Source organism: Xiphophorus hellerii, chromosome 20, assembly GCF_003331165.1.
Source record: "Xiphophorus hellerii strain 12219 chromosome 20, Xiphophorus_hellerii-4.1, whole genome shotgun sequence".
In the NCBI taxonomy this organism is placed as follows: domain Eukaryota; kingdom Metazoa; phylum Chordata; class Actinopteri; order Cyprinodontiformes; family Poeciliidae; genus Xiphophorus; species Xiphophorus hellerii.
The window spans coordinates 29,714,395-29,741,545 of NC_045691.1; the positions used below are offsets into that span (position 1 = coordinate 29,714,395).

At 41.2% G+C, this 27,151-nt stretch overlaps 1 protein-coding gene across 5 annotated transcripts in view; it reads right to left on the bottom strand.

Moving 5' to 3' along the window:
* The window catches only part of LOC116710834 (plexin-B1-like), a 72,318-nt gene that overhangs the window by 36,150 nt on the left and 9,017 nt on the right, over positions 1-27,151 (bottom strand). For 4 of the 5 annotated variants that reach the window (XM_032550085.1, XM_032550084.1, XM_032550083.1 and 1 more), the window contains exon 2: positions 17,321-17,391. The exons of the other annotated variant lie outside the window; for it this stretch is intronic. The gene's annotated coding sequence lies outside the window, so the exon portion shown is untranslated. The remainder of the gene's footprint in view (positions 1-17,320; positions 17,392-27,151) is intronic. 5 annotated transcript variants of the gene reach the window in all.

Genomic DNA, 27,151 nt, shown 5'->3' on the forward strand with positions numbered 1-27,151 from the left:
AGTCTGCTCTATCAAGAGAGAACAGAAACAATCGCCCTGAAGGAGGCAGGATCTTGTTAGCTACAAGCTAACAAGCTCAAGCTAACAAGATGCCTTCAAGCTAAAGAGAACAGTATCTAAGCATCTCTCTGTATTTTAAAACTATTCTTCTATAACCTCCTTTTACAGCCCACAAAATACAAACTTAAGACATATACATATTTCAGTGCAGCTCAGGGGAAAAAATAGCAGCGACTTAACCAATCAAAGTGCTTGATTACGGTACATAATTCCACCTCAAACAGAAACTCAAAACTACTGATGACACTCTGACACTAAGCTCAGCATCCTGTTTGAAGCCCCACCATGGCACGGTGCTGTTAATCACTTGCTAAGTGTCACCTGGGCCTCTTGATGTCAAAACATGAACAGCAGGATCGTCGAAAGACTGCTTTTGATTAAAACGGAACATTTACTGGTGGATCCAGGAGTCAAACTGTTGGACATGTCTGTTCAAAAGTTTAGAGAAGGTGACGTTAAGCCACCTGGAAAGGTTAGAATGCATTTTCAGGTCATTTCGACATTTAACAGGATAAATGCCACATTGTATTTAGAAAGACTTCCAAAAGTACTTATATTGGCTTCCTTTTTTAACGTGACAAAAACCTGAAATAAAAAAAAAACAAAAAGAAAACTTTTCAGTGCCACTGAACGTATGTATGTTGTTGAAACGTGATCTGGGAATTTTAGAAAAACACTAGACACACAGTACATCCTGGGGGACATGTCCCTGTAAAATGACTCCAGTTTCAGACGCCTTCCCTTCAAGCTTCCAGCTGTAAGTGTAGCTCCATGCACTCGGTGGCAGACAGGTTTGACCAGCAGCGTAATGTCGAACAGAAATCTGCCAAACGACACTAACAAGCATTCCTGGGAGGCACATTAAACCGAGGCATCATCCACTTCACCGACTCCACCGGGTCAGGCTCTTTCAGCTTTCCCTCAAACTGACAGACAAACGAGAACATCTTCGGGGAGGGTGACCGACAACGGCCAAAGAGCCAAACACTCGGCAGAGTAATGGTCATAAAGACATTAAGAACTTTTTCAGAACCCATAGAAACAAGTGGCAGCAGGATCCAGAGGTCACTGAGCACTGATGGAATGTGACTCCTGAAAAGGAACCACAGAGAGGGAGAGGTAGCGAAGGAAGAGGAGGATGAGGGAGCCATTAATTACCCACAATTCAACACCCACTCAGAATGAGTGGGGGGGGATTTCTAATTAGCAACATTACAGGGCCCATATATAATCCCATGAAGGGCCCTAGTCCTTGTTGTAAAGGGAAAGCTGCCACACACACACCCACACACACAATGTGGCCATAAGTAAACACAGACATTTCCAATCAGTCCTTTTATCAACAAACAGAGTTTATGCTTCAGTAGCTGTGACAGCCCATGGTGTACAGTTACACAGACACTAGTAATCACCCTCCTGCGCTTTCTGCTCCACATAGATGTGCTGAACCGCAGCAGCTGTTAGCATCACTACGTAACCATTAGACACAACGCCACTCAGCTGACGGCGGTGGCTACATGCCGGTCCAAGAGGAGAAAAGGCCGCAAGTCAGGACTTTGTGCAATCTGCCGGGTTTCCTCAGACAGAACCCCTGTTTAACCCGACTGCCTGGTTTGATAACTGATCAGCTGGAATATATGCAAGATGGAATTGAACTGACTATTTGTTGCAAATTGTTGAGCTCTAAATGAGCTGAATTGAATTAGGCAGTCACAGGGGACCTGTCACTGCTACAGTAGTATCTGGGCTAACACTGTGTGCTTAAGCTAAGGCTCAGCAACGACAAAAACAATAGCTACAAGCTTGAGTTGAAGTTTTATGGAGTTGGAGAGAAGGAGGGAGGACCCCGAGGTGACAGCTGCTGCGCTAGCATGGAAAGCTACCAGTCGTGGTTCCAACAAGCATGCAGGTTCTTCTGATTGGTAGTAAACGAAGTGAAAAACAACAACGGCATTAAAATCCGTCCTGAGCCATCATATCACAGCTCCCACGGTCAGCACAGCAGGAGGTCTCAATGCCGGACTTTACCTGAAGCGCTGCGATGAGCGTCAAGAACCGCTCAAATGTTAAAGGACAATACAATGCACTCTGAAATTGAGAGTGCCACTTTTCCATAGAAATAGAAAAAAACAATGTTTCAAGAAAAACTGAATGAGCAAGGTAGATGCAGATACAATCAGTGCGATGCTGTAGAAAACCAGAGTCCATGGTCTACAGCACAGACTCTGGGAACTGAAAACATCCTCCATGGATGCACTGCACTGTACATTGTTGGAGCACCAGTGTGTGCAACAGAATTAGAAATAGGTTTTGTGTAAGATATTTAAAGGGCTGAGAACTTGCATTATAGGATTGCAGTATATTTAGCCAATCAGAGTCTCGTGACAGCAGAAGCTTAAACACAAACGACATCGCTCAAAATGCTACAGGTAAGAAGAGCTAGGGGTTTTTTTTGTAAAACAAACTCAAATCTTGATTGATCCTAAAGAAATTATTGGTAATTTATGGGACCATTATTGAAACAGACCACAATATTTGAAATATGCTCAGTCTCTGTATTATTGTTCATTTAGGTTTGCTATGGTGAAACAAAGATGCAAAACAGCCTTTAATACCAGAACTGATTGATATTTGGGTCACCGAACAACAAAGCTTTGAGTGTGAGAATGCTTAAAATGTTGCTTCAATCCCTTCAGTCCGTCTCCTGAAGCGGCACTGAAAACACTGCTGCTTCACAGCAGGAACGGCACCAGAATGAGAGGCGCACCAGAGGAACAGTCCTCAAGCACAAAGGTACACAGCTTCAAGTTACAGGGTCCAAAGCCACATCAGAGGAGTAAAGATGGCATTAAAGCAATAGTTAGTATTTTTGAGCTGCTCAGCCCGACATTTGACCCCAGAGCAGAGATATATTAAAAAAATGAGGTTAGTGTTCAAGGATCCAAAACCAATCACTTAATTATAAAGAAATGATCCACTAGTGCATTAGTGAGGCATCAATTTCTGACATCTGCATACGAGAACACATGGGAAGTTTACAGTGCAGCGTATAGTTAGGAGCTAGAGATAAACTTTTTCGCCACCCGGCCCCCTTGCCATGTTTAAAGGTATTAGCAGGCGTTGCCATGCCAACGCTGAGCTGGTGCGGCTGCAGCATCAGTCAATCTGTTGGAGCTGGACAGGCTGACAACGACTTATTTATAGAGCCATGCTGAACAACTGCTGCTCATCTGAACGGCAACCGTTTTTACCCAGCTGATGAAGAGGAGGAGGAGGAGGAAGTGGAAAACAGCCATCCTGGGATCTGTTCAGAAAACATGACCAAAACACAAGGAGAACCAAGTGTTAGCCGTGGCGCTATCATGCCAGTGAGCTGCTCCTTCATAAGTTTCAGAGGTTTGAGGAAAGCCGCTCACCTCCGAGTGGGTAGGAAGTTCCCACATCTCTTAAACTTTATGGTCCTAAAGCGATCGGGCTGGTGTGGCTGGCTGGGCCTGGACTCCTGACAGAACAGATCCACAGGACTTGTGGTCCGTCTCTGTCTTCTGACTTCTGACCAGCAGAGCTCATGTGTTTCCTCCCTCTGCAGCATCTTTATTCCCTGCTCACTTCCTGGATTGTTCAGACCAGAATGGGGCAAAAGGCAGGTTGGTACTTTTGAAGAAGTTTGGCTGCAGGATTTTGTTGTTATTGCTGCTCTTTGGGTTAACATTACTTTTAAGAAAGATATACAATAATACAGTTGAAAAATGATTGAAATTAGATTTAGGGGTCTATAGTATCCTGCTTGCAATATTGCTTCTATTTGAGGTAAGGGGACAAGATGAAAGGTATATAACATTTTCCATTCACAGTCAACCCAAAGGCTTTCAGCTTTACTCTCTTCTGGAACCGTCTCCATCTCCTCTCCGCCATCTGCACAATGCTGCACCTGTGTAGGCTACGTCTACTGGGTTGAGCAGGCAGCCCAGTGATTAGCTTGAGCATTGCTGCGTCCTAGCGACTGGAGGCTTCCTTATCGTTGAAACATAAACACAATGAAGATACTAAAATGTCCCTGTGCCTCTCGCAGGGGGTTACCTTATTCCCCTAGGGAGATGTGCTCCAATATTTCAATAGTACTGGTATAATCAAAGCAAAGAATATCAGGTGAAGCTCAATAAGAAAGCTTAATTATGATGGAGGGGTCAGTGGAGTCATGCCATCATGAAACTATAGGGCTGTAATTTAAGCAAAGCTGTTACTGATATGAAAAAATGAATAAATAGTTCACGTCAGAAAGGTTCAAACTGAAATTATGTCAAAGTTTGTGTCGCTATGACATGATGTTACAAAAAAGTTTTGCTGAGAGTCTTTTCTCACTTATAATATAGTGTCCTATTTCCAATGTGGCCCGATTTGCAAGAAAACTGCAAGTCCCACATCTATAAGTGTTACATTTTCTGAATCCAGACATGAATTCCTATGTTTTGATGTAAAATATGTGAAGAGCCAATAAAAATTGAGCACATGAGCAGAGAGGAGCATAATTTTCAAAAAGTTTGAGTTGTACACTGTAGCAGTCCCAGACATCCTTCATTGAAATCCATCATAAAGATAAATTATGAGCCAGATCCGACCAAAAAGTTGAAGAAGAATTTTATGTTTATATGTTTGTGAAGCCCTACTAGCTGCTACCTCATTTGAGAGGCCTGGGCTGTACGATTAACGAGCCAAATACTTCTACCCGAAGCACAGGAAGGGCCTGTAGGGTTCTCCTACAAGGCTCAGTAAGTGGCGACTGTGCCAGCCAGACCTGGCAGAAAGCATAGACAAGTGCGGACAGCATATGTCCAAGCTCCCTGGTCAAAGATCAAAGGCCTACAGAGACACATGAACCAGGCCTTTGTGGTCAAGTGGAACAAATTCCAAAGAGGAGGACAAGGCCAGCATCAGATGGGAGAGGAAATTCCCAGTCTGATCATTGCAGGCCCCGGAGTCTCATGGCAGAGAAGGTCATCCGTAATACAATGCTAAGGCCACGGACAACAGGCATTAGGCCGCAAAGCCTCATCCGGCGGGATAAGAAGAGAGGTAATGCCTGGTTCCACAGCTGGCATCTGCCCCAAGCCAACTCTGGGCAGCTCCTGCATGGCAGACAGGGCCCTGCCATCTGTCATCAAATGTGAAAAAGCCTTGGTGTCCGACCAACGGGCATGCAGTTCCCGTATGTACTCCTCTGAGGGAGGATCCACAAAAGCAGAGTCAGACTTACTGTACAGGAAGAAAGAGCTAGAAACTGCAGACTGGGCCCGCCGAACATCTAGCTGCAAAAGAGCAAGACCCATTCTGATTGTGGCTGTAACTGACCCCCCAGCATCCTCCCTGGGGGGCATTGAAGTCAGAACCAGAGGCCCTGGAGTCCATCTCCGGAAGGTTCTCAAAGAAATAGGTACCAGAGGCTGCCACTGAAACGGCATCGTCACCATTGACCGATGCTCCATCGTGCTCAGAAAGGAGTGCCACACTGCGACCACCATCAGCCTGACATCAGCTTGGAGGAGGGCCTTCATTGGGGCAACTTAGTAGTGAGATGATCCACTCTTATGGATAACTTTTTTCAAACTGGTTCGTCTGGCCCGCTTTGCAGTGAAGATGCAGCCCCAGCAGGCCGCTTTCCACACGTTGTCTGTTCCGGCGGCAACTGGCTTTGCTGTGCAGCTCCTACTCAATCATGAGGCTACTAGCAACAAGCAGATAAAAAAACGGTGGTAAACACAGCTTTGCATAACCACACCTGCAGTCAATACATCTGCATGTGAGAAGAATAAAAGGGATTGAGAGCCAAGGATCATGTGACTACACAGAGTCAGATGGGTCACCGACAGGTCACAGGTGGCTGTTATGATTAAAACTCGACTAGCACATGCACAAGAACGATCATTCAGTGCTTGAAGCACCGCCTCTGACGGTCAGTAGGAATGAAGTAGAACTGTGGTTAAATGTTTGGATTTCTGATCAGAACACGTTGAATGGGTCTTGACACAGATCCAGTCCTAGGTTCTGTGAGAGACAATCACATCGGATTTTTTCTCGGATTGCATTTGCGCCAGAAATATAGATTCTGACAGCAACAATCTTTAAACTTGAAACTTTGGCTGTCAGTTTTCCTTCTGAATGTGGTCAAATACACCTATTACTCAATGACGATTGTTAAAAATTGTCAGTACATTAAACAAGAAGAACATAAAGGAATAAATAGGACTGGTCTTTGAAGTCAAAAGCTCTTCTGATCCCCCATTGGCCCCAGTAGGCGTGTTGGCAGTTATCCTGTGGCAAATTGACTAAACACAACCTCCGACACTGGTTCGCTGTGTTCCACCAGCTCTTGTACTGCCCACAGGAGATCTTAGAATAGTTGTGGCCACAGCTGTATGCTTCTAGCCTTGTTGGACCAAATGTGTTTCCAGATTGTTGGCCATCTTGTGCCCATGCAGCGTGGGATTAAAGAAGACTTGGAGGACTAGCTGGCTGGTGCAGGCTGTCAGTTTCCTGCATTTATGGGCGGTTCAGTTGGTAGGACACTCATCCAGATCCGAGTTAATTTCACTGTTTCTAATAAACCATCTACAGAGTAAACTCTGGTAGATGTTTAAATATTTTTGACATTTTTTTACTTAACAAAATTAGAAAGACTAAGTCAGACAAGGCCTTAAGGCAAACTTTAGTCCAGCCAGAGTGGAAAGCTTTCTGATCAAACAAGAAAAGTTAAAGTCTGAGAACTTTTCTGGACCTTCAAACTCATGAAAACAGTGAAGTGATGGGATGGGAGTGGGAGAATGAGTGTGTCTGAATGTGTGTGCATCCACACACACACACACACACACACACCCACTTATCCTGGTGCATATTTAGGCTTTCATGAGGCAATGTCCTCACAGGCAAATTATAGCCTGTGTTTTGACATGCTCATTATGGGAAGCAGAACTATGCACACATTATCAGAATAAAGCCAGAGGTTTTTCACAGACAAAGTACAAGGAGAAAGCTCAGATGCAGTTTTTATTTTATTGCTTCCCTTTTCCATCTGTGCAGTGAATAACAGTATTATATTACTTTTGGTATCAGTATACAAAAAGTTTTCACTTTTTCCAGGTATTTCACACAACGAAAGCTAACAGGCACTTTGTGTCGCTGAGAATAAAAATTCCCCTTTTGGAAATGGGACAAGAAAATGTCTGGAAGTGTGGGACAGTGGCCAGTCACCCTGATGGACTTACGGCCCTTCCATAATTCACCCGAAGATGAACCGTTGACTCACGGTCAAACATATTCACACCCACGGCGCAGACCACCCGGGGACACACCTCCTGCTTCAGTGTACGTCACGCCCAAAGCATCAGGAAGCGGCCGCAAAGAGAGAGCCACACCTTTATGCAGACAACCGCAAAATTTCCATCCAGGAGTTTTTTTGTCCTTTGACAATCTTTTAAGTACAAATGTACATGATAAACAATCATCAAAAGTATTCATGTCGTCAAGACACAATAACCTGCAAGTGGAGGCAGACTAATTGAAGTGAAAGATCGACATGGCTGTCCAATGCCATTTCTGCATAAAACATATCAGTAAACTTCTGACCGATCAAACAAGTCATCGGACAGAGTTCTGTCCAAATACTTCAGCCAGTGACTAAGGGGAGGAATGACGCCTCCCTGCGAACATAATAAAGTAACTTTTGTTACATGACTACGTTAAGAAGAGCCGATTTCGACACCTTAGATAAAGAAAGTTAGTGTGGAACTGGTAGAAAGAAAGCAAAGACAGAGAGAGAAAACTCAAACAAACAGAAAGTGGTGGGTGTCTAAGGACCAAGTGTGGTGCTTGAAAGGTTTTAAATTCAGGGTTTGATGTTGTGTGAAGCACAAATTAAAACTGGAGGATCTCGCTGGTGTCAGTTCATTTTGGGTTAGCTAAAAGCATTCCAGTTTGCCTCTTGTGCATTTTGATAGGGGAAAACTGCTAATCATTGTTGAGCAGAGGTTTAGTGTGGCCTAGTCAAGGCATTCTTTGAAGATGCCGTGGTACGACCTTAAGGAACTCATTTCTAGTTGATGTCACAACCAGTTCCTCTCTCACACACAGCCAGGTTGGTCTAGTTAGCTCTTTCCTCTTAAACATCACCATTTGCAAACATTATTATTCCAGTCATCTTTATTTCAATTTGAAAATGACATTTGACAAAAAGTAAAAACGCTGAATCTGCAAGGTGGTGAATAATTGCCCCCAGTACTATGTAGTATAAATTTCCACTCAGCATATGAATGTCCTGCACTCATGGTGCAGTTCAGGAATGTAAAGCCACGCTTTCTGTCTTTCACCTGCAGAAGCTCGGAGCTCTAATCCTCTTTTCCCTCACAACACCGGCCTCTTTCTGATAAACGGTCAGCTGCTGCTGCAAACGTACGACCGGACCAAAGCTCCTTTCCGCCCTTCAGTCCCGAATAGGTGATTTTAACACAATGGAGATAGCAGCATGCTCTCGTGAAAAGCCTGCCCGAGAGTACACACACTTACAGAAGACGCATACGCATATAGACGTAAATAAAGGCTCCTTTCTGTGTCTGCCAGGGCAATAACAAGGGCAGTGCAGGGAGTGAAGGGTAAATGTTAGTCTGGCGTTGCTGTGTTGTCTGCCCCTCTCTGAAGGGTGTGTGTAAAAACCCACGGGAGCACAAAGAGTCCCTTTGTGGTCCGGCCAGCTTAATGCTGCTTTTCCATAGTGTTGCTTTCATAAAACATCAGGGGTGTGTTGCTTATGGAAGCAGGTTTGTTTCTGAACATGCAGAGGCGATACAAGTAAGCCGAAAAAGTATACGAAGGAGCTCGGCTGGAGTTCTTTTAACCGGGCGGCAAAGACGAATAAAAAACTAACGAGATTCTAGAATAAAAACTTCAATCATAAAAATAATTACCTCCAAACAACAGCATGCATGATCCAGGATCAAAGTAGTACAAAACACAGATCATAGCATGACAAGCACAGAATAAAATCAGTGTATCAGTAGAAGGGTTGAGTTATGTTCCTCAAAAAAATCCTCAAATTGGCAGTGGTCTTCTGTAGGATTATTTAACATAATTAAATAAGTGACAATGATGAATCAGGGGTGGAGTGGAGTTTTTGGAAACCTCCAAGTGGACCTTCCTCTGGCCACATACAGATGATGGAACCCACTGGGCTCTTTGGGACCTCCAAAGCAGCTGAAACTTTTCCCAGAGTTGTGCCTTGAAACAATCCTGTCTGCAGTTACAGACGATTCCTGTGACTTCATGCTTACTTTGTGTTCTGGCCTCATATAGACAGATGTTAGCTTTTCAATAGCCTGTCCAATCAGCTGGATTCACCACAGGTGGAAACTGTAGAAACGATGAGATGATGAACCTCAGCTCAATTTTAACCTTAATGGCAGATACTGTGAATACTTCTGCAGATGGGATTTTTAAAAACATTTTTATTATATTTGTAGAAAACAATAAAAATAAAAAATGAATGTGTTCACTTGCTCTTTATGGGTTGCTGTGTGGGGAGTTTTGAGTGAAAAGAATGAGGCTAGAACATGAGACGATGTGCCGTGGATACCTCCCCACAGGAGAGAATGAAATGGTGACAAACAAGCATTTCTGGTGGATGTATTTGGGACATAATCAGGAGATCGGAGGTTTGACTTACAACCGTTGTGGAGCAATCAAAACGCATCAGTGGTTCCATTTGACGTGGACCCCCCACCTCCACCGGCAGGAAAAGGGAGGCTGGGAAGACGCTGTGTGCGCCAGAGTTTGATAGTAACTAGTTACATTTACTCAATTACATTTACTTGAGAAACATTTTTGAAATTTTTACTATGAAAAATTTCATAGTAAAATTACTTGAATAATTTTAGTATGAAGTATCTCTTGTCTTACTTGAGTAAAATTTCTGGATTCTCGGCCCACTGAATGAAGAGCAAACATGTTTTAACCAAAGATTCACCAGACACAGACACACAGCAGCAGTTTTTGTTAAAGTTTCATAAATTAGTTTTATTAAAAAAAAAACTGATTTGGATTTTATGTCACTTATATGAATTATTGTTATTTTCGTCCTTAACACACCAAAAGTTCCACTTAACTTTATTTTGGTCCATCTGATGATGCAATGTTTAAACATACTACTACTTTTTCCTTTTCTTTGAGTAAAAGTATGTAAGCAGTGCTCCTCTTAAGTACTCTGCCCACATCTGGTGCGTGCTGATGTTGCTTTAATTAAACAGTGTGAACATTTCTCTGCACGATCTTTTCAAGTTTCAAAGGAAGAACAACTACATTAAGAAACAGCGGACTCTCCCTGCCCCCATTCGCTGCTTGCTGGTTCAGTTAGTGACGCATCAGGTGGTTCGTTACACCAGGTGGGGGTAGAGGACACTTCTGGGAAAGGCGCCAATACATTTGTGAATAAATTTGGATTTTTGCGTACCGCTGTGCCTTTTAGATGAAATCCGAGCTTCGCACAATTTCTAACAACTCCTTTTTTTTTTTTTTTAAAGAGGATCAGTCTGTTTATTCAGGCAAATTAATGTTTAGCTGCCAGTTGGTTAAGCACAGGTGCAGAAACTACAAAGGGGAATGTTTTCCTATTGCCTGCAGCAACATGTTAACCGTCAGCAAGCTGAAGGCTCAGAACCTCACTTTTATCCAGAGAAAGGAAAATAAAGCATGTTAGCAGCAAGAAGAAGAGCATTCCCCGTTTTCTTCTGCCCATGTTGTGTTTCAGAGAATTGACCAGAAAGGAGAGCTGGTGAATCACAGTAGGATCAGGACAGAAGAAAAAACATCTATTGTAGAAGGTGGTACACTGAGATCCTGAACAACTCAGTCAGCAAAACAAGGACATCAAGGGCCATGAACATTTTGTTCATAGAATGCATCGACGTTCCTAGAAAGATGGCCTGGAGGCATGTGAATCAGTCCATCTCTACTAGAAACCATCTCAAGTTCTCAGGCTGAAGAAGAAAGGTCCGTTTTCATCCAAACTTATCTTCTACTGAATAGTTTCGCATGTAACATGGGGTAAATAAAAACAGTGTGTTTTGTTTAGCAATCCTGAAAGCAAGATGGAAATTGTGACATGGAACGTCAGAAATCAGAGATCCCACTTCGACGATGTTTTCCTGAAACGACAAACCCACAGGATCATGATGTGGGGCTGCTTGGTCTTTATGACAGAATTAGGCCTGTCTCAATAAGTAAGCATTAAATCAATTAATCGCATGATAAATTAAAACGAGCTCAATAATTTCCATTTGCTTGATTTATCTTTCTTCTATCAAAAACTGGATGAAAAAAGTCTTCAGTCTGGTGTTTTGGTCTCAACTGGCCATGTTTTGATGGACAATATTGTTTACATAGACTTCATAATTCATTTTATTTGTTGCTTTGTTTATTTATTTGGGATATTTTAAATGTCTTCCAGTTCCAGTAGTAAAATGTACAACAGAATTTAAAGTTTTATACGTTTTATTATAAATGTAAGAACACGTTCTTTCATCATTCTGCCGTTACTATTATATGACTTGAAAATGGTCTCAAAGCAATAATATCGTCGCTTATCGCAATAACTTCTGGGACAGTTTATCGTCCAGCAAAATTTGTTATAGTGACAGGCCTAGACAGAATACCTTCAAACTGAAAAGTGTGTGTGTGAGTGGTGTGTGTGTGAAGCTCCAGTCACAGAACCCAACCACACCCTGACCCTTCCAGAGACTATCCACAAACATCACTGTACTTTATAAACCTAACATTACTCCCCAGAAGCTTTGTTTGATTATATATAAAACAGCTGTAGCATCTTCGTGCTCCATTTTAAATGTGCTGGCATCCAGAAATAGAAAACGTATATTTCCTGTTGGAAAAACAAATTCTCTTCCCAGTGAGCTACACGTTATATCTCTCAAGGCAAGTAAGGGTTCAAAAACATCGCTATTTATATTCCCTAAGTTCACTACTTATTATTTCGATTCTTTTCTTACGAGTAGACAGTATAGGAGCCACCACTTTATCGCCCCCTGTGGCGCTTTACTGGAATGGAGTGTGTTCAGCTGAGCTAATAATAGTGAGGACGGGAACGCTTGCTTGTCTGCAATTCCCAAGTAGCTTTTGCATGCAGCCCCATATACAGAGAGGTACGGCGAGACTTTAAGAGGCAGGGTGAGGACTTATGTCCTCTGAGGCAGAGCTGCTGTTTCTTCACACTGGAAAAAGTCAGATGAGTTGGTAGAACTGACCACAATTAGAGCTCCTCAATTTCTTTTAGAAATTCAGGGCAGAGGAAGGGTTTCCCCTTTCATTGTGTGCTCACCACTTTTCCACCTCATATGATGTCATTTTTCGGTTTTCTGCACTCCCATTTATTTAATAAACGGGAGTGCACTGTCTACTCACACTCCAGTAGACAGTGTGAGATCCTGTAATCTAACTGTGGCCTCGGACATTGTTTTTCTCAGTCAGAGACATATTGCCGCTCTGTGATGCCAACTCACAGAGTTTTTGAGAACTAAATCTTCACCAGCATAAACAGAGGGCATGCACAACGCAGCATGAGAAGGATATTGTTGGGTCATTGCTGTGACATTTGATTAGCACTTTTGTGTTGATTCAGCAGGAGGAGCGCAAATGTATATAACCCACAGCATCTCTAGAGGAGCTGGGACTTAGCGGGAAGAGAGGTCATCTTAAAATTTGAAAGTTGTGGTTTGCACTCTACACATGTGTGCTCATGTACTGCTAGGCAAGACAAATACACAAGTTTCAGTATCAGCCCAAATCTGAATCAGCAGGTCAGGCTTTTTAAAGAGCTTAATTGCCAATCGGCCAGAAAACTGCAATCGGTGCATTAAGTTGTCATTATGAGCAGAATAACACTATAGAAGCTCATTCCATAAACTTTATGTCTCAGATTTGTAACGGTCATGTCAGATGTCCAAAAAAACAAAACACAACCCAATGGAGTTTTGGCTTATATTGGCTTATTAGACACGTAGCAAGACGATGCTAACTTAATAAAGCCAGATTTTTTTTTTCACCATGGTGAGGAGGGGATAAAACAATGACTCTCTCAGATATGCTTTCATCAAAGAGCCAGGAAAGTGAAGGTCAGACAGCAACTGAGATACCGGACTCTACAAAGGTTGTCATAAACGAATGTCTTTTTTGACACGGAAACGAGGACACAGACCGTCGTCTCTCAGATAGTTGCTTTTGTGGAAGTCATGTGTAGTTCAGCCACTGCTTGTGCAGTTCAGACACAGAAAGGCAGTTCCAAAAGGATCAACGGTACAGAGAGCTAAACGACATGATTTGATTACATTGTTCTGCTTGCTGTGAGCGTAGGGGTTGTCTAGCTCCGTGAAGAGTCACCTTGTCTCAATGTGCATCCAGAGATAAGGAAGGTCGACCGCTCCGGGCTTTTCACGTATCTCATTTGGGTAATGTTCTGATGTAATGTTAGACACTGGGAGGGAGGGAGTAAAGAGAAATGGTGAATGTTAAGGGATACCTCTAAAAGTAAATTTGAAACCGTTTCAGACAATGACTCAGGCTGAAACTCAGATAAATTAAGCAGCGTTTTATAGCATAAGAAGTTATCTTTGACTTTTACTATTTCAAATAAATGTACCCTTGTAGAAGATCCGCTCTCATCCTTTGCAAAATGCTACCTTGTACAAGAATCTTACATCCCCCGCCCCATACAGACTTCACATTGATCTCATGATAAATCCTCGAAGTGTTGTTTGTAGGAGACGGGTGCGTGTTTTGTCTGCGTCAGGTGGAGCGTGGTCACCTCACAGAGCAGCCAACGGCTTTCTCACACACATCTTACTTCCAGACACTACCTAGTCTACAGTTCAAGTCTACAACCATCGTTAAGGAAAGCAACCAAGCCGATGCCATTGTAAAACTCTCTCTACAATCTGCTGCTGTCTAAATCTGCACTTTGACACCAGACTGGTGATAGTGGTATAAAGTGATGAAGGGAGATAACCGGTTTAAACTTGTCGACAGAAATTCAACATACAGCAGGAGGAGGATTAAACATTTGCCAGAGGAGACCTTAAGGTTGCCGTGAGATGGTGCCATGGCGACGGTTTGGGTGCGAGAGGAAACAAATCAGCTCTTTTTTATTAAAATAGACCAACTCAGAACCAGCTCAGACATCGTACGAAAACCATTCCAAGTGCTTCTGCATGGCAAAACACATCCACTGGTGCACACAAACAATCACACACCAATTCACCAACACTCAAATCCACACTAGTAATTAGCGGATTTAAGGAAGTTACACTTCCTTAAGTTCATTTCTAAGCAATCATGTTGTTTCCCTGGATCTCTCGTCTCAGTTTTGCCTCTTTTTTTTTTACGATAAGTTATTTTGATTTTTATTGTTGATTTACATCCACAAAAATATGTGCAACACATCTCAATTTGTATAAGTCAAATAAAAACTAGAAACATAAAATTACTGGCGTGTGCCCCCCCCCCAACACGCCTCGTAAGAGATCAAAATAATAGCTATAAGGGAAGTGGATAATTGAAAAGATTAAATTATAACCAACAGTCTCAAATTTAGGAGATTACACAGAGTTGAGTTGCAGTTTTTCCTCCAACCAGTTTTGCCTTTTGAAAGTTATTTATTTTTTGCAGTTACTTTCATACTCTCTACCCTCACAGCTGGATTACTTCAAAATTAAAGGGGACACAACATGAAAGAAAACCCACTTTTTCTACCCCTTGAGTACTATGAGTGCAAAAAATTTAAATTTATTTCTTTAGCTCGTCTCCACTATGACAAGCTTCTCCAGAGAATTGAAGAGACAAAAATAAGTCATTGACAAGTAAATGTGGAAGTAAATGGTAGACAACATTAGCATCGACTGAAAATAATGAGGCGACCGACAGCTATCCGGCGCCAAACTCCCCCAAGATCTCTTTGGGCACATAGCCAAAAGGCTATAGCCTTCAAATGGGGGAAGGATGAACCCTGAGCGTAGACAAATCAGGCTGGCCAGAAATATGGTCGTTCATACAACTAGCTAAATGCGACCGCAGTCATACCTCTGTGTGAACGGTCTGTTTACGACCCCAACGCGACCCGTAGACGAAGAACGTTTATTCAGCAACGGGAGCCGACAGAATTGTGAGAAGATCATAACGAGACGAAGGAAGAAAAGAAGAGAAAGAACAGCTAACGGCCTTCAGTGGAGCACTGACTGTAACTTCTGTAGAGAAAACCTGGAGTCTGAACCATCAGTGGCGGGATTGTGATGTGATGCGCTTCACTGACAGACTGCTTTCATAAGTTCATAATAATCATTTTCATTTGCTTGCATCTAGATGTACGCCGTCTGGCTTCTTGTGCTGCAGAATTACGACTTAACATCAGTGAATTAAAAGTCGTACAAAATTCGACATGATCGTTCAGGCAGCAGACTCTTTGAAAACAATCGGATATGCATCTGATTTAATTCCACATACAGAAGTGGCACAGATTGGGTTTTATTGTTTTGGGGGGGGGGCAGAGGGATGAAAAGATCAGAATTGGGTCATTCAGCTTGCCTTGAAAAAAAAATCAGATATGGGGCGCATTTGCCTGCTGTGGGAACGCAGCCACATATTATATTGAAATCATATCTTCCCCTGAAATAAAGGTTATGAAAAGGCAGAACCTTCACACCAGCCACTCTAAGCTCCAGCAGCCTGGGAATAAATCACCCAGACTGAACTTTCACAGCATAATCAAAATTCTTCACTTTGTGGGGAGCTCTGAAAGGATAGCAGGCTGGCGAAGTGGTGGATTAGGAAAGAGAGGGGAGGGCGAGAGCAGAGAGAAGAAACATGGAAGGGGGGATCAAGTGTTAGTTTATGTAACCAAGGTCAGCTAAAAGGAAAAACACTATCCACACAGCGAAGGCAAAAAATAAAAAAAGCAAGACCACAAAAGGCAGAGGGACTGATCCTGGGAAGGCAAGCATGAAAACAATCAGCTCCACGTCACAGCAGGGAGGCTTCGGTTCGCCCGGCCTCAGCTCCTGGTTTGGCACAGGCGCAGCAGTATGGAACAGCCGCAGCCACTTTAAATAGCAAGCTGAGTGTGGTGGGAAGTGGGCAGGCTGGGCGTGAGGGTGGGTGGGGGTATTTGACTGTGCAGAAGAAGAAAACTAAACTCCTTTATGACAACAGAAGAATAAAAGGCTTCTGGTTGTTGTTTGGGTGTTTTTTTGCAAATCGTTCTTGCAAATATTCCATTTAGCAATCCAAAAATTTGGCAACACTTTACTTGAAGCGTTGAGCACAAGCCCGACATGACACTGTCGTAAACATGACATAACACCTGTCGTCAACATGAAGGAGTCTTCATAAATGTTTACGACTGTTGTCATGACGTGTCGTTCGGTAAATAATGACACTTTTAATGCAAAGTTGCATTTAAAAAATTGCTTTATAAGTGTCATTATTTATCGAATGACACTTATTAACAACAGTTTTTATGTAACTCCATGTTTACAACAGGTGTTATGTCAGTATTATACACACCCCTTCCAAATGAAATGCTACCAAAAATCTGACCTGCAATTGTACAGCATTCCACACATATGACTTCAAGTATTTACTTCGCGAATTCGACAAATGGTTGTGGACACAGCGCTGAAGTTGGCCCCTGATTCACTAGAGCGTTTAAGGAACGGTTCATAGATTTTGGCAACGGAAGACAAATCGAAATATTTGACATCTAAACTCTAGATGAGTCCAATCCTTCTGTGAGTGCAGACTGTTTAAAGCTCAGTTTGTGATTTCTGACACCTGATTTCTCACTCTGTTAGAAAAATATTTTGTTTGACGTTTTGGCTTTTTGGGGGGTTTGAACCTTGGATCTTAGAGGACCTATGAGGTCGAAAAGCAGCACAGATGGCCCCAACAATCCCTTTTAGTGTGTGCTATCTGTGATAACAAACAAAGAAAGAAACTGTATGCAAATTTAGAGAAATACTCAAGTTGGGATATTGCAATCAAAGACTAAAACATGCAATTAAAGCATAATATTAAAAAAGATCTTTTATTATTCAGGAAGTCGCATTGTTATTTTTATATATTGGAGTAAAACTCTTGCGTTTCATATTCAACTTTCTTTTTTCCCACAACAATAATAAAGCAAAGCCCGCGTTTTACAGGCTGGAGTTGGGTTTCCTACCTCTGGACGCTCAGGGTCCCTTTCCTGCCATTCCAGATCCATCCATCGCTGCCATTTTGTTTTGTCAAAGCCTGCGAAAATGCAGAGTTAGATAATTGAACAAACATGTCTTTAAAAGCTACTGTGACCATTTACCCCCACCACACCCACCCACCACACACACACAATGTTAAGAAGACCAGTTCAGTTCAGGCTCAAACTTTTTTGCTCCATCCAAAATGAGTTTGAATTTCCTGTGAAGAAAGTGTGCGTGATAAAACATGATAATAGTTTATCTGCAGAAACTTTTTTTTTTCTTCTTTTTTGTGAGTCGGTGCCAAAGCTTTAGGTGGAAGACAGAGTGGAGGAAGCATCCTCACAGCTGTTCTCCCATCTAAAAAGCCTCTCTCCCCGCTGGGAGGCGGATTGAGCGGAGCTTATCCGAGCTTGATGCGGCAGCAGGTGATTGAGTTTGCTTGTTTGTTCGGAGGTTATCCCTCCAATCTTATTAAGATGCTGAGAAAGAGCTACGGTTTGTCCAGGAAGCGCCGGTTTTAGGGATGATTTTGCACAATCCACCGTGTTCGGGTTTACAAATGACCTCAAACAGACGCAAAGGAGCTCTGCTATGTTTTTTTCAGTTTCGTTTTAAAACTGCAAAACGTTACAGTTCCTGTCTTAATCAACACAATGCTGTTTGACCAATTAGTCTAAAATGCATCTCAGAAAACAGTAACTTTATTTGAAGGCGTGTGCATTAGACTGACATGACACTGTTATAAACATGAAGGAGTCTTCATGAATGTTTATGACTGTTGTCATGAAGTGTTAGTCAGTAAATAATGACATTTTTAATGCAAAGTGGCATTGAAAGTTGTATTAAAAGGCCATTAAAAGTGCATTAGCATTATTTGGTAAATAACATGTAAAGTTGCATTAAAACTTTCATTAAAAGAGTCAACTATTAATTGAGTAAAGTGTCATTATTTACTGAATGAAACTTCATGACTACAGTCATAGACATTTATGAAGACTCCTTCATGTTCATGGCAGTGTCATGTCATGTTTTCTGCAATTCTGACCTCAAGATGTAATATGATGCCAAAAGGCGACTGTAGGACTCTTAATGCAGAAGAAAGGAAATTCCCTGTGTGAATATTAAAACGGCTGAACTCTTCATTGGGTGAATACAGTGAAGCACGGCGGTGGCAGCATCACGCTGTTGAAATGGTTTTCAGTGACGGGACCTGTCACTGGTGGACTAGTCAGGATAGCATAAAGGTAAAGATGGAAGCAGTGATGTACAGAGACATCCTGGGTGAAAACCTGCTCTAGCAAATTCAAACAGCAGAGACTGTACTTGGTGCCAAAGGGGCATCAACAAAGGATTTAGCAAAAGGTTGTGAATACTTATATGCATGTCTTCTTTTTATTGGAATTGCAAAAATCTATAAATAAATAAAATGAACAACCATTATGGGAAGTTAGGTTTATAGTCTGGAGGAGAAATGAGACAGAAAGACAATATGAGGGAAAAGTGAGCGGTTGTGAACACTTTCCAAATGCACTGTACCTTTAAAAACAACATGCAGCAACAACAACTACTAGTACTAGTACTACTCCCAGATTTCAGTTTAATCTCTGCAAGAACTAAATCACTTCCGGTCACATTAATAAGCATATGAAGCTCGCATATTCAGCGACTGGACTTCATATTTTATATTAATCAAATGACCCAAGCTAGACTCAGAACCAATCAGTGGAATTATGACAAAAAGTCATAGCAATATGTGATTGCCTGTAGATGTGCATGTATCCTAAACTTCTTTTAAAATATAACTATATTTAACATTTATCACAAATGCTTTGACTACCAAGAAAAAAGCACTGATGTGAACTGGTTCATGCAAATGTCATATATGATGTTTTCTTAACCAATCAGTTGTTTCTAACAAAGGTTAAAAACCACATCACATGATGGTCCATCTGGTGGAACCAAACAAGGTTGAAGATGATTATCCAGTAGATTAAAAAGCACTTTATTTGAAAACATGAGCAAACTCCATCAGAAGTATTGAAGTGGTGTCCCTTAACCCAGGACTTTTTACACATAGCTACATGTAGAAAGCAGATGTGATCCACCCATAGGTGTGAAAGACAGATCAATCAAATCATGGTTTACTCTTGATTTCTTCAGCACCACCTCCGCAACCTCGAGTGCCTTTTTCATTTTTACTGAAATCTTTTTTCTGTCTGCCCAGTGGCTTTGGAACCCTCACACGCCCGAGGCCACACATACCAACAACGCCACAGTTTCCTTGCTTACCAAGCCGTCCTTTTTGAAATCGACAGCGAGAGTGTGCCTTCAGGCAAAGCTGCTCTGTAATTAAACTGCAGAAATGTCAAGTTTTCCTTTCTTCAGATACCTAAAATATACATTTGGTGGGAAGTGAATCTGCGTTTTCTGCTTCATCTTTTAACCCACTTCAGCCAAAAAGTTTGGCACCATATGAACCTGGGTTTAATTCAATTCAGATCCCTCAAGCCTAAATTACCAATTCCCCCAAACATGTGTGTTGCTAAACTATAATGCCTATAGTATTTTGTCACGTGAACTTGAATGACATCCCATTCTTAATTAAAAGACATTAATGCGGCTACAACAGCTTCACTTCCTTTAGGAAGAAGCTCATGAAGTGTGTCTAAGACAATCTCACTCCTCCAGGAGAGTAGTATTGAGTTCTGGTACTGGACACGTTTTCACACTAATTCATCCCAACGATCTTCTATCAATTTGAGATCAGGACTCAGCCCAGGCAAGTTCTACCAAACCAAACCTGCTCAATCACGTCTCTGAGGTGTTCTCCTCTATAGGCTCTTTTTCTGCTTGCATCTTCTTAGCAGTGACATGTGGTATTTAAAATGAAGCATGCATAACTTTTAAAGATGGATAGTAGATGTGAAGTTGGTGTGGTGACTTTTGGGATCAGTAAAATCCCACAAAAATAAACAAAAACATATTAATGCCTTTAGCTGCATAAACCGTGCTTGTTCACTGGGTACAAATGTAAATCAGGCCACTTTTAATTATCCTCTACTATGTTGGGTATTAGGTCATGGGATTACTGTAGCAATCAATATTGAGCGCAATAAGCCTGTGCTGGTGTGGGGTAGATGTAGGGCCGTTCTGATGATACTGCTGGCATAGGGCATAAACAATAACATAAGCAGACATTTAGAGTTTGCCTCGTTTAGCATAAAGCTTTAGTATCAGTCAGTCATGTTCATTTGTGTAGCAGCGCGGCGGTTCAAGGTGCTTCACACAATGAAAGCAGAAAATTACAAAATTATAAAGAAAACACCATACAGTCAACAACTGAACAAACATCACATTTTGACGAGTGCCATCACCAAAAATCATACACACAGAATATGTTGGTCAGCGTTTCATTTATCATGGTTCAAAAGCAGCTCTGAACAGGTGGGTTTATAGTCTAGATATAAAGGAACTCTGTGTTTCGACTGTTTTGCAGATTTCTGGAAGTTTGTATGTTACGCCAAACAAAACACACATTGTCTGTTCACACTCCTGTTTCCATAAGTTAATATGGTTAAACTGCAGGCAGAACTCTGACGTAGGACGATCTAATCGTTTATACCCAATGTAACTGCAGAGTTTCATTTTAGCTGTGTGCAGGTGGATGTGGTCCTCTATAGCCATTAAATATCAGTGTAAACAAAAATGTACATTTTCTTTTACTGGGGTATGAAGAGTGAACAATGCATGGAACAGAATAAACTATTGACCAAGTAAAAACTCTCTCAAAGAAAGGATTTTCTCAAGGAAATGAAAGAAACCGTAAGCTTATTAACAAAATTATCAACCTTTTTTTTAAACAGATCTTATCCCATACTGACAGTTGTAACAAGTATGTAAAAATAAAAAACAGAATTATTGTAAAATTTATAGACTGCAGCTATGAGTATTGTCAACAATGTGTCACCATAGCATATAATTACCTTGTCATATTTTTTTATTTTCTGTCAACTTTTAACTTTCTTTTTTTTAACAAAAACCCATTGGGGCGCTGGTGGACGCCCACAGGGCTTAGCAGGTTTTCTGGGGGAAACCGTGGTTCTTCAGGGCGAGGTCCAAACATGGTGAACTGTATCTGACCCAGTCTGTTCTCTGTGTTCTGGCACCGTTCAAACTGGCAGCCCGTTTCAGCAGCTCTCAGCTTTCAGCATGCATTTTGTTTGTGTGTTTTTAAATCTATTTTGTCATGTGTTTCTGTGCTCACTTCTATTCTGTTCAAAATTCGGATGACTATCCTCTGGACAGCTCTGTTTTGTTTTTTAACCTCTTTTTTTATTTTATTCACAGTGACCGTTGTTTACACCAGGTATGCTAGCTCTCAGTAGCTCCACTGTACCGCCTCCCACCGAGCGACCCGATATTCCCCGTGAGCTGAGGAGGAAGACGTACAGGCATCTGCACCATGACCAGTGTATGGACCCGTCATCCAGTCCATCATCATGGAAAATGTGAGATCGCTTCCCAACAAAGTAGTGGAGCTAGCGGCTCCAACGGGCCATCAAAGGAGCTGCCAGGAGATCAGCTTTGATGGCCTGTGGGAGCCGCTTGCTCCAACTCTGGATACAAAGTACAAAGATATTTAATATTGCAAGCCACTAGTTCAGTAAAGTTTATTTTCACTACTTCATGACATTAGTACAGGCTGAAAAAAATTCATAACAGACATATGTAGTTTTTTCCCCACAACCAAAAGCAGAGCTGAGTATCCAGAAAATTGAGCTCAAGTAAGAGTAGCGCTACTTCAACATATTTTTACTCAAGTAAAAGTAAGAGGTAGCCGTCCAAGAAATTACTCAAGAGTAAAAAAAGTATCTAGTAAAAAAAGTCACACAAGTACACAAGTACTGAGTAACTGATCAAATGACCAAATATTTAAAAATTACATAATCAAATGGACCAAAATATAAAGTTAAGTGGAAATTTTGGCATTATACTGATGGAAATGACAATAATTCATAAACAAAACAACCAAAAATCAGGCACAACATTTTTTTTTTTCCAAATCAGTTTCTTTCAGTATGAAACTTTAACAAAAACTGCAGGTGTGTGCCTGTGTCTGGGTAGAGAATCCAGAAATTTTACTCAAGTAAGAGCAGAAATACTTCATAATACAAATGGTGTACATTTACTACAGCGTAGTAAAAACACTCCTAAAAGTACCTTCTTTTTTTTCAAAAAAGTTACTGAAGTGAACGTAATTGAGTAAAAGTAACTAGTTACTACCCAACTCTGACCAAAAGGCTGCATACTTTAAGCTAGGTAGGGCAGTCTTAGTAGGCTAACTGCTGGGTCATTGGGGAGCCCACCAGCTGGTCTACACTTATATGCCTTTCAAACATTCGGTTTTTTGCCCTCCATAGAAACTCTCCTCTTTTCCTTATAAAAGGAGTCCTCCCCCCAAAGCATTTAAAGGAAAGGGGTGGAGGGTGTGTGAGGGGAGTCAAATTAGAGCGTGCTGTCTAGAGAAAAAGGGCGTTTCTAGGGAAACTGAGTGTTCACTCTTCTCCAGGAGCTTTCATGGTTGCCACTGGACGACATCTAACTGGCTGCATTTCAAAATGCTGCTTTTCATGCCTCTCCTCTGGCCATGAAAAGCCACACACATTCATGCTTGCATGACCAAGAGGAAAAAATAAAAATAAAAAAAAAACACCTTCCTGGTGTCACCACAGTACACTGCTACCTCTCACTGCTACCTGGTTCTGGGTGCAAAAGCCAGAACCAGCGAGCAGATGTCAGCTAGAGACGGTTTAGTTTCCCGAAGGCCTCCCAAAACCATTCTCAGAAATTCAAATCCAGGATTAATGGCAATCGTGCCGTCAACAATCAGCGAGATACGTCGCTGTAATTACAATGATCCAAATCCAATAACAAACCCTCAGGTTGCAGCATTGGTTTCACTAAGTTGACAGGGATTGGATGATGCCGCCTGGGAAACAAATAGACGGTGAACATTACCTCTGCAGCCACACCCACTCACCTGTGCTTTCTCTGAGGAGACTGAAGGAAACACCAGCCGGGTTCCCACCAACGGAGTTTTCCGTCCTCACCCCACCCATCCTCCACCCCGCCTCGCACCCCCGCCTGTCAGGATCCTGAGTTGTTGCAGGGTTTGTTTATTTCTGCTTTCCTCAGTTTCTTATTTTCATCAGACCAGTCCTGTTTCTGTATTTACTTTAGTTCAGTTCTTTCTTGGTGATTCTAGTTGAAATATTTCTTATGTCTACTTATTCTTTGTTGCTCTAGTTTAATTATGTTTCTTGTTTTTTTTATTTTGGATATTTATAATGTTTTCCGGTTCCAGTTGTTAAATGCTCATAAGAATTTAAAGTTTATTGATCTTTGAGAATGTGTTCTCTCATTATTATAGCATTATTATTATACAACTTGAAAATGGTCTCAAAACAACGACATTATCGTTTATCGCGAAAACTTCTGGGACAATTTATCGCTCAGCAAAATTTGTCATCATGACAGGCCTATTAAATACTTCAACATCAGCTCCATGCCTCCACCTCTCTGCACACGGATCCATAACCTCCACCTAACGTGGCTCTCCTTCAGCGGCCGGTTCTTTTCAGCCTCCTCCAGAACAAAAGAAACAAAGGAGAAGGGGCTGCTTTTCCTCGTCATCTCCCCACACCCACTCCCTTGTAAAGTTGACGGTGCACAGACAATGTAGCCTCTGGAGAGAAAATTCAAAATAAACCCAGCCGAAAACATCCAAACAGTATTATCTACATTCTCTGTGGAGGTTGCAGAGCTACATGCAGGTGCACGAAGGCAAAACACACACCAGTAAAAATGTGCTGACTTCAGTTTGCATGTCTGTAGTTTAAATTTGTCTAGACAAAAAAATTGAGGGTTCAATACAATCGCTTCTGAATTCTGAATTTCCTCCTAAAATCTTCAATTTTATACGATTTTGTTACCACGTGATCCATGGCATGTTTTTATTTTTCACCTTTTTCACTTTGTTCGGTAAACATCATCCTGTTTTCTGCTCAGTTTTATTGACAAAAAGGATTATGGTTCAACACATTGTGTATATTCTGCATTTTTTCCTCAGCATTTATTTTAAAAAGTAAAATAAAATAAAAAACTTGTTCATCCTGAATGAACTTTATGTAAAACTGAATAATGTGTGTAAGCTTCTCCAAACATCTATAATCCCCATTTCCTCTAAAGATAAATTCAGGAACTTTGTCAGATGAATTGTATTCTTTTCTTAAGCTGGTTTTATCCTTTTTATGATTTCTAATAATATCCAATTTGCCTAAACATGTCAAAATATCCTTTGTCTCTGTTACTATTAAATACGATTTAATTAAACATAATTTTGGGGGGGTGTACATACTTATTAGTGCTACTGGTTCATTCTCTAATCTCGTTTTTACCACAATGTATCTTTTTTTTATCCTTAAAATCCTTCTCAAAATCAAGTTGGGTTCTATTTGCTATCCAATAGCCCTGGCACAATAACACAATTTACAGGACGATAAATTGTTCCAGAAGTTATTGCGATAAACAATAATATTGTTGTTTGGAGACCAGTTTTAAGTAATATAATGGTAACAGAATAATTATGAAAGAACATATTCTTAAAGATCAATAAACTTTAAATTCTAAAGAAGATTCAACACTGGAACTGGAAGACATTTTAAATATCCAACATAAATAAACAACAGAAACAACAAATAAAACGAATTATGAAGACTCGTTACTATTAAATATGATTATGAAGAAAATTGTCCTTCAAAATAAAGGACAAGCTGATACCAAAGCACCAAACTAACGACCATCTGTAAATGGAAATTATTGAGCTTGTTTTAATTTATAATGCGATTAATTGATTTATTGTTTATTGTGACAGGTCTAGTATCAATATTAAACCTGTCTTCTACTTCCTCCTCCAAGAGAACTATGGTGTAGGTTCCTGTAGCCATATTTCTTTATCTTATCGTGTTGTGACTGTGGTAGATGAAGAAAAATAATTTGTGCTTTTTTAATTTTTGGGTTTTGTCATGACTTCCTGCCTAATAATGGGATTGTTTAACTGGTTGACTTTACTTTGATCATGAACTCTTCCTGTGCTTTAAAGTACTCTCCCAAACATATCTGAACCAAACCATTACAAACAATCGCAACAGCAACAAGTCCAACACTTAATAACTTCAAACTTTGGGGAAGACCGTCTCCCCAAAACCCAGCTGGTGGGTGAAGGTGAAATCAATCACCATCCCCAAAGAGGGACTGTGCCTAGACTCGCTATCAGTTCCAGAACTGGAATATGTCGAACTAAGGGAGAAAGAGGAACACTCGGTCAGGTTAAACAGGATAACCATTTAAGAACTATATTTACTGTAAGTCTGTAATGTTACCTCTCATCTCCATTTATATATATCGTTCTGAGAAACTTCAAGAGTCTCTCTCTGGCTCGCTGCATTTTTAGTGGTGATGCAGTCATAATCAGTTAGTATTGTCATCAACAGTGCTTAACGTGCATGTTGGATTAAAAGAGGTTGCCATTACCATTATATTACTTGAAAATGACTTTAAATTGAACAATATGATAATTTATCGCAATAACCTACCCATTGCCAATTTAAAAAAAAAACAATGGTTGAGGAATTCTTTTGGAATATTACAAAAAAGTAAAATGTCAAATGGTAAATGGTGCTTCCCCAGCTTTGCTCCAGCTTACATGGAGATGGATTCCATGTAAGATGTAAAGCGGAAGATAACATCAGCTTTCATCTTGTCCTAATCCGAGGTCCAATTAGGCTCAATTAAAACTGGATTAAGATTAGACCCTACTGTAAAACAGAAGAGCGGATTAGAGCTCAGCTTGAAGGATTCTGCCTAAAAACCGTGTTCAAAACAAGCCAGAGAACAGAGTCTGCAACTTTGTGTAGGTAGGCCTGTCACGATAAACAATAAATCAATTAATCGCACGATAAATTAAAACTATCAACCTTATTTTAATTATCGGCTTTATCGTTTCTTCCGGCCTTTTTCTTTCTGTTGATGACACTGAATGAAAAAAAGGCTCAACTCCGGTGCTCTCCACTGACCCTCCCTTCCTCATTTCCTTAGTGTAAAGCCCAGCGCACACGACATGATCTTAGAGCTGTTGGCTGATTGTCGGCCCATTTTCAAAACCTGAGACCACACACTAGCCGACAGAAATCCTAGGTATAACGGTTCGATCGGGTTCGGTCCTGCCGTGTGGTGTCCAACAATGGGCACAAAATAATGGCTACAAGTTCAGTGAACTAATTTTAAAACCAGGCATTAATCAATGCTTTACTACAACCTACCTGCAATGCAGGTGGCTAGTGTCAGCGTAAAGTCCTGACTGAATGAAAATCATTATAACCTATTTATGTCACTTTAACGAAGAACAGCTGAAAAGTTACCAGGTTTATCAACTGTGATACCAATTTCGCTCCAACTCCTCCTCTTGTCATTTCTATATTCTTTGCACGAAATGTTGAATAAACATTAATGTTGTTTCCACAAATCATCTCCAATGTCCGCTGAACTTCAGGTTGCACCGTGTCAGCTGTTTGGGATTCCCCTCCGTAATCTTCCCTCAGAAAGAAGGAGAATCCGCGCTTTCTGATTGGCTACCTGTCACATTCAACAGGCTGGTTAAACTCCCAGTCGGGGAAAACCCCTGATTTGGATCGGAGGCAACTACAATCTACCGTAACACACCAAACACTACAGGATGATCGGTTACGAAATCGCAA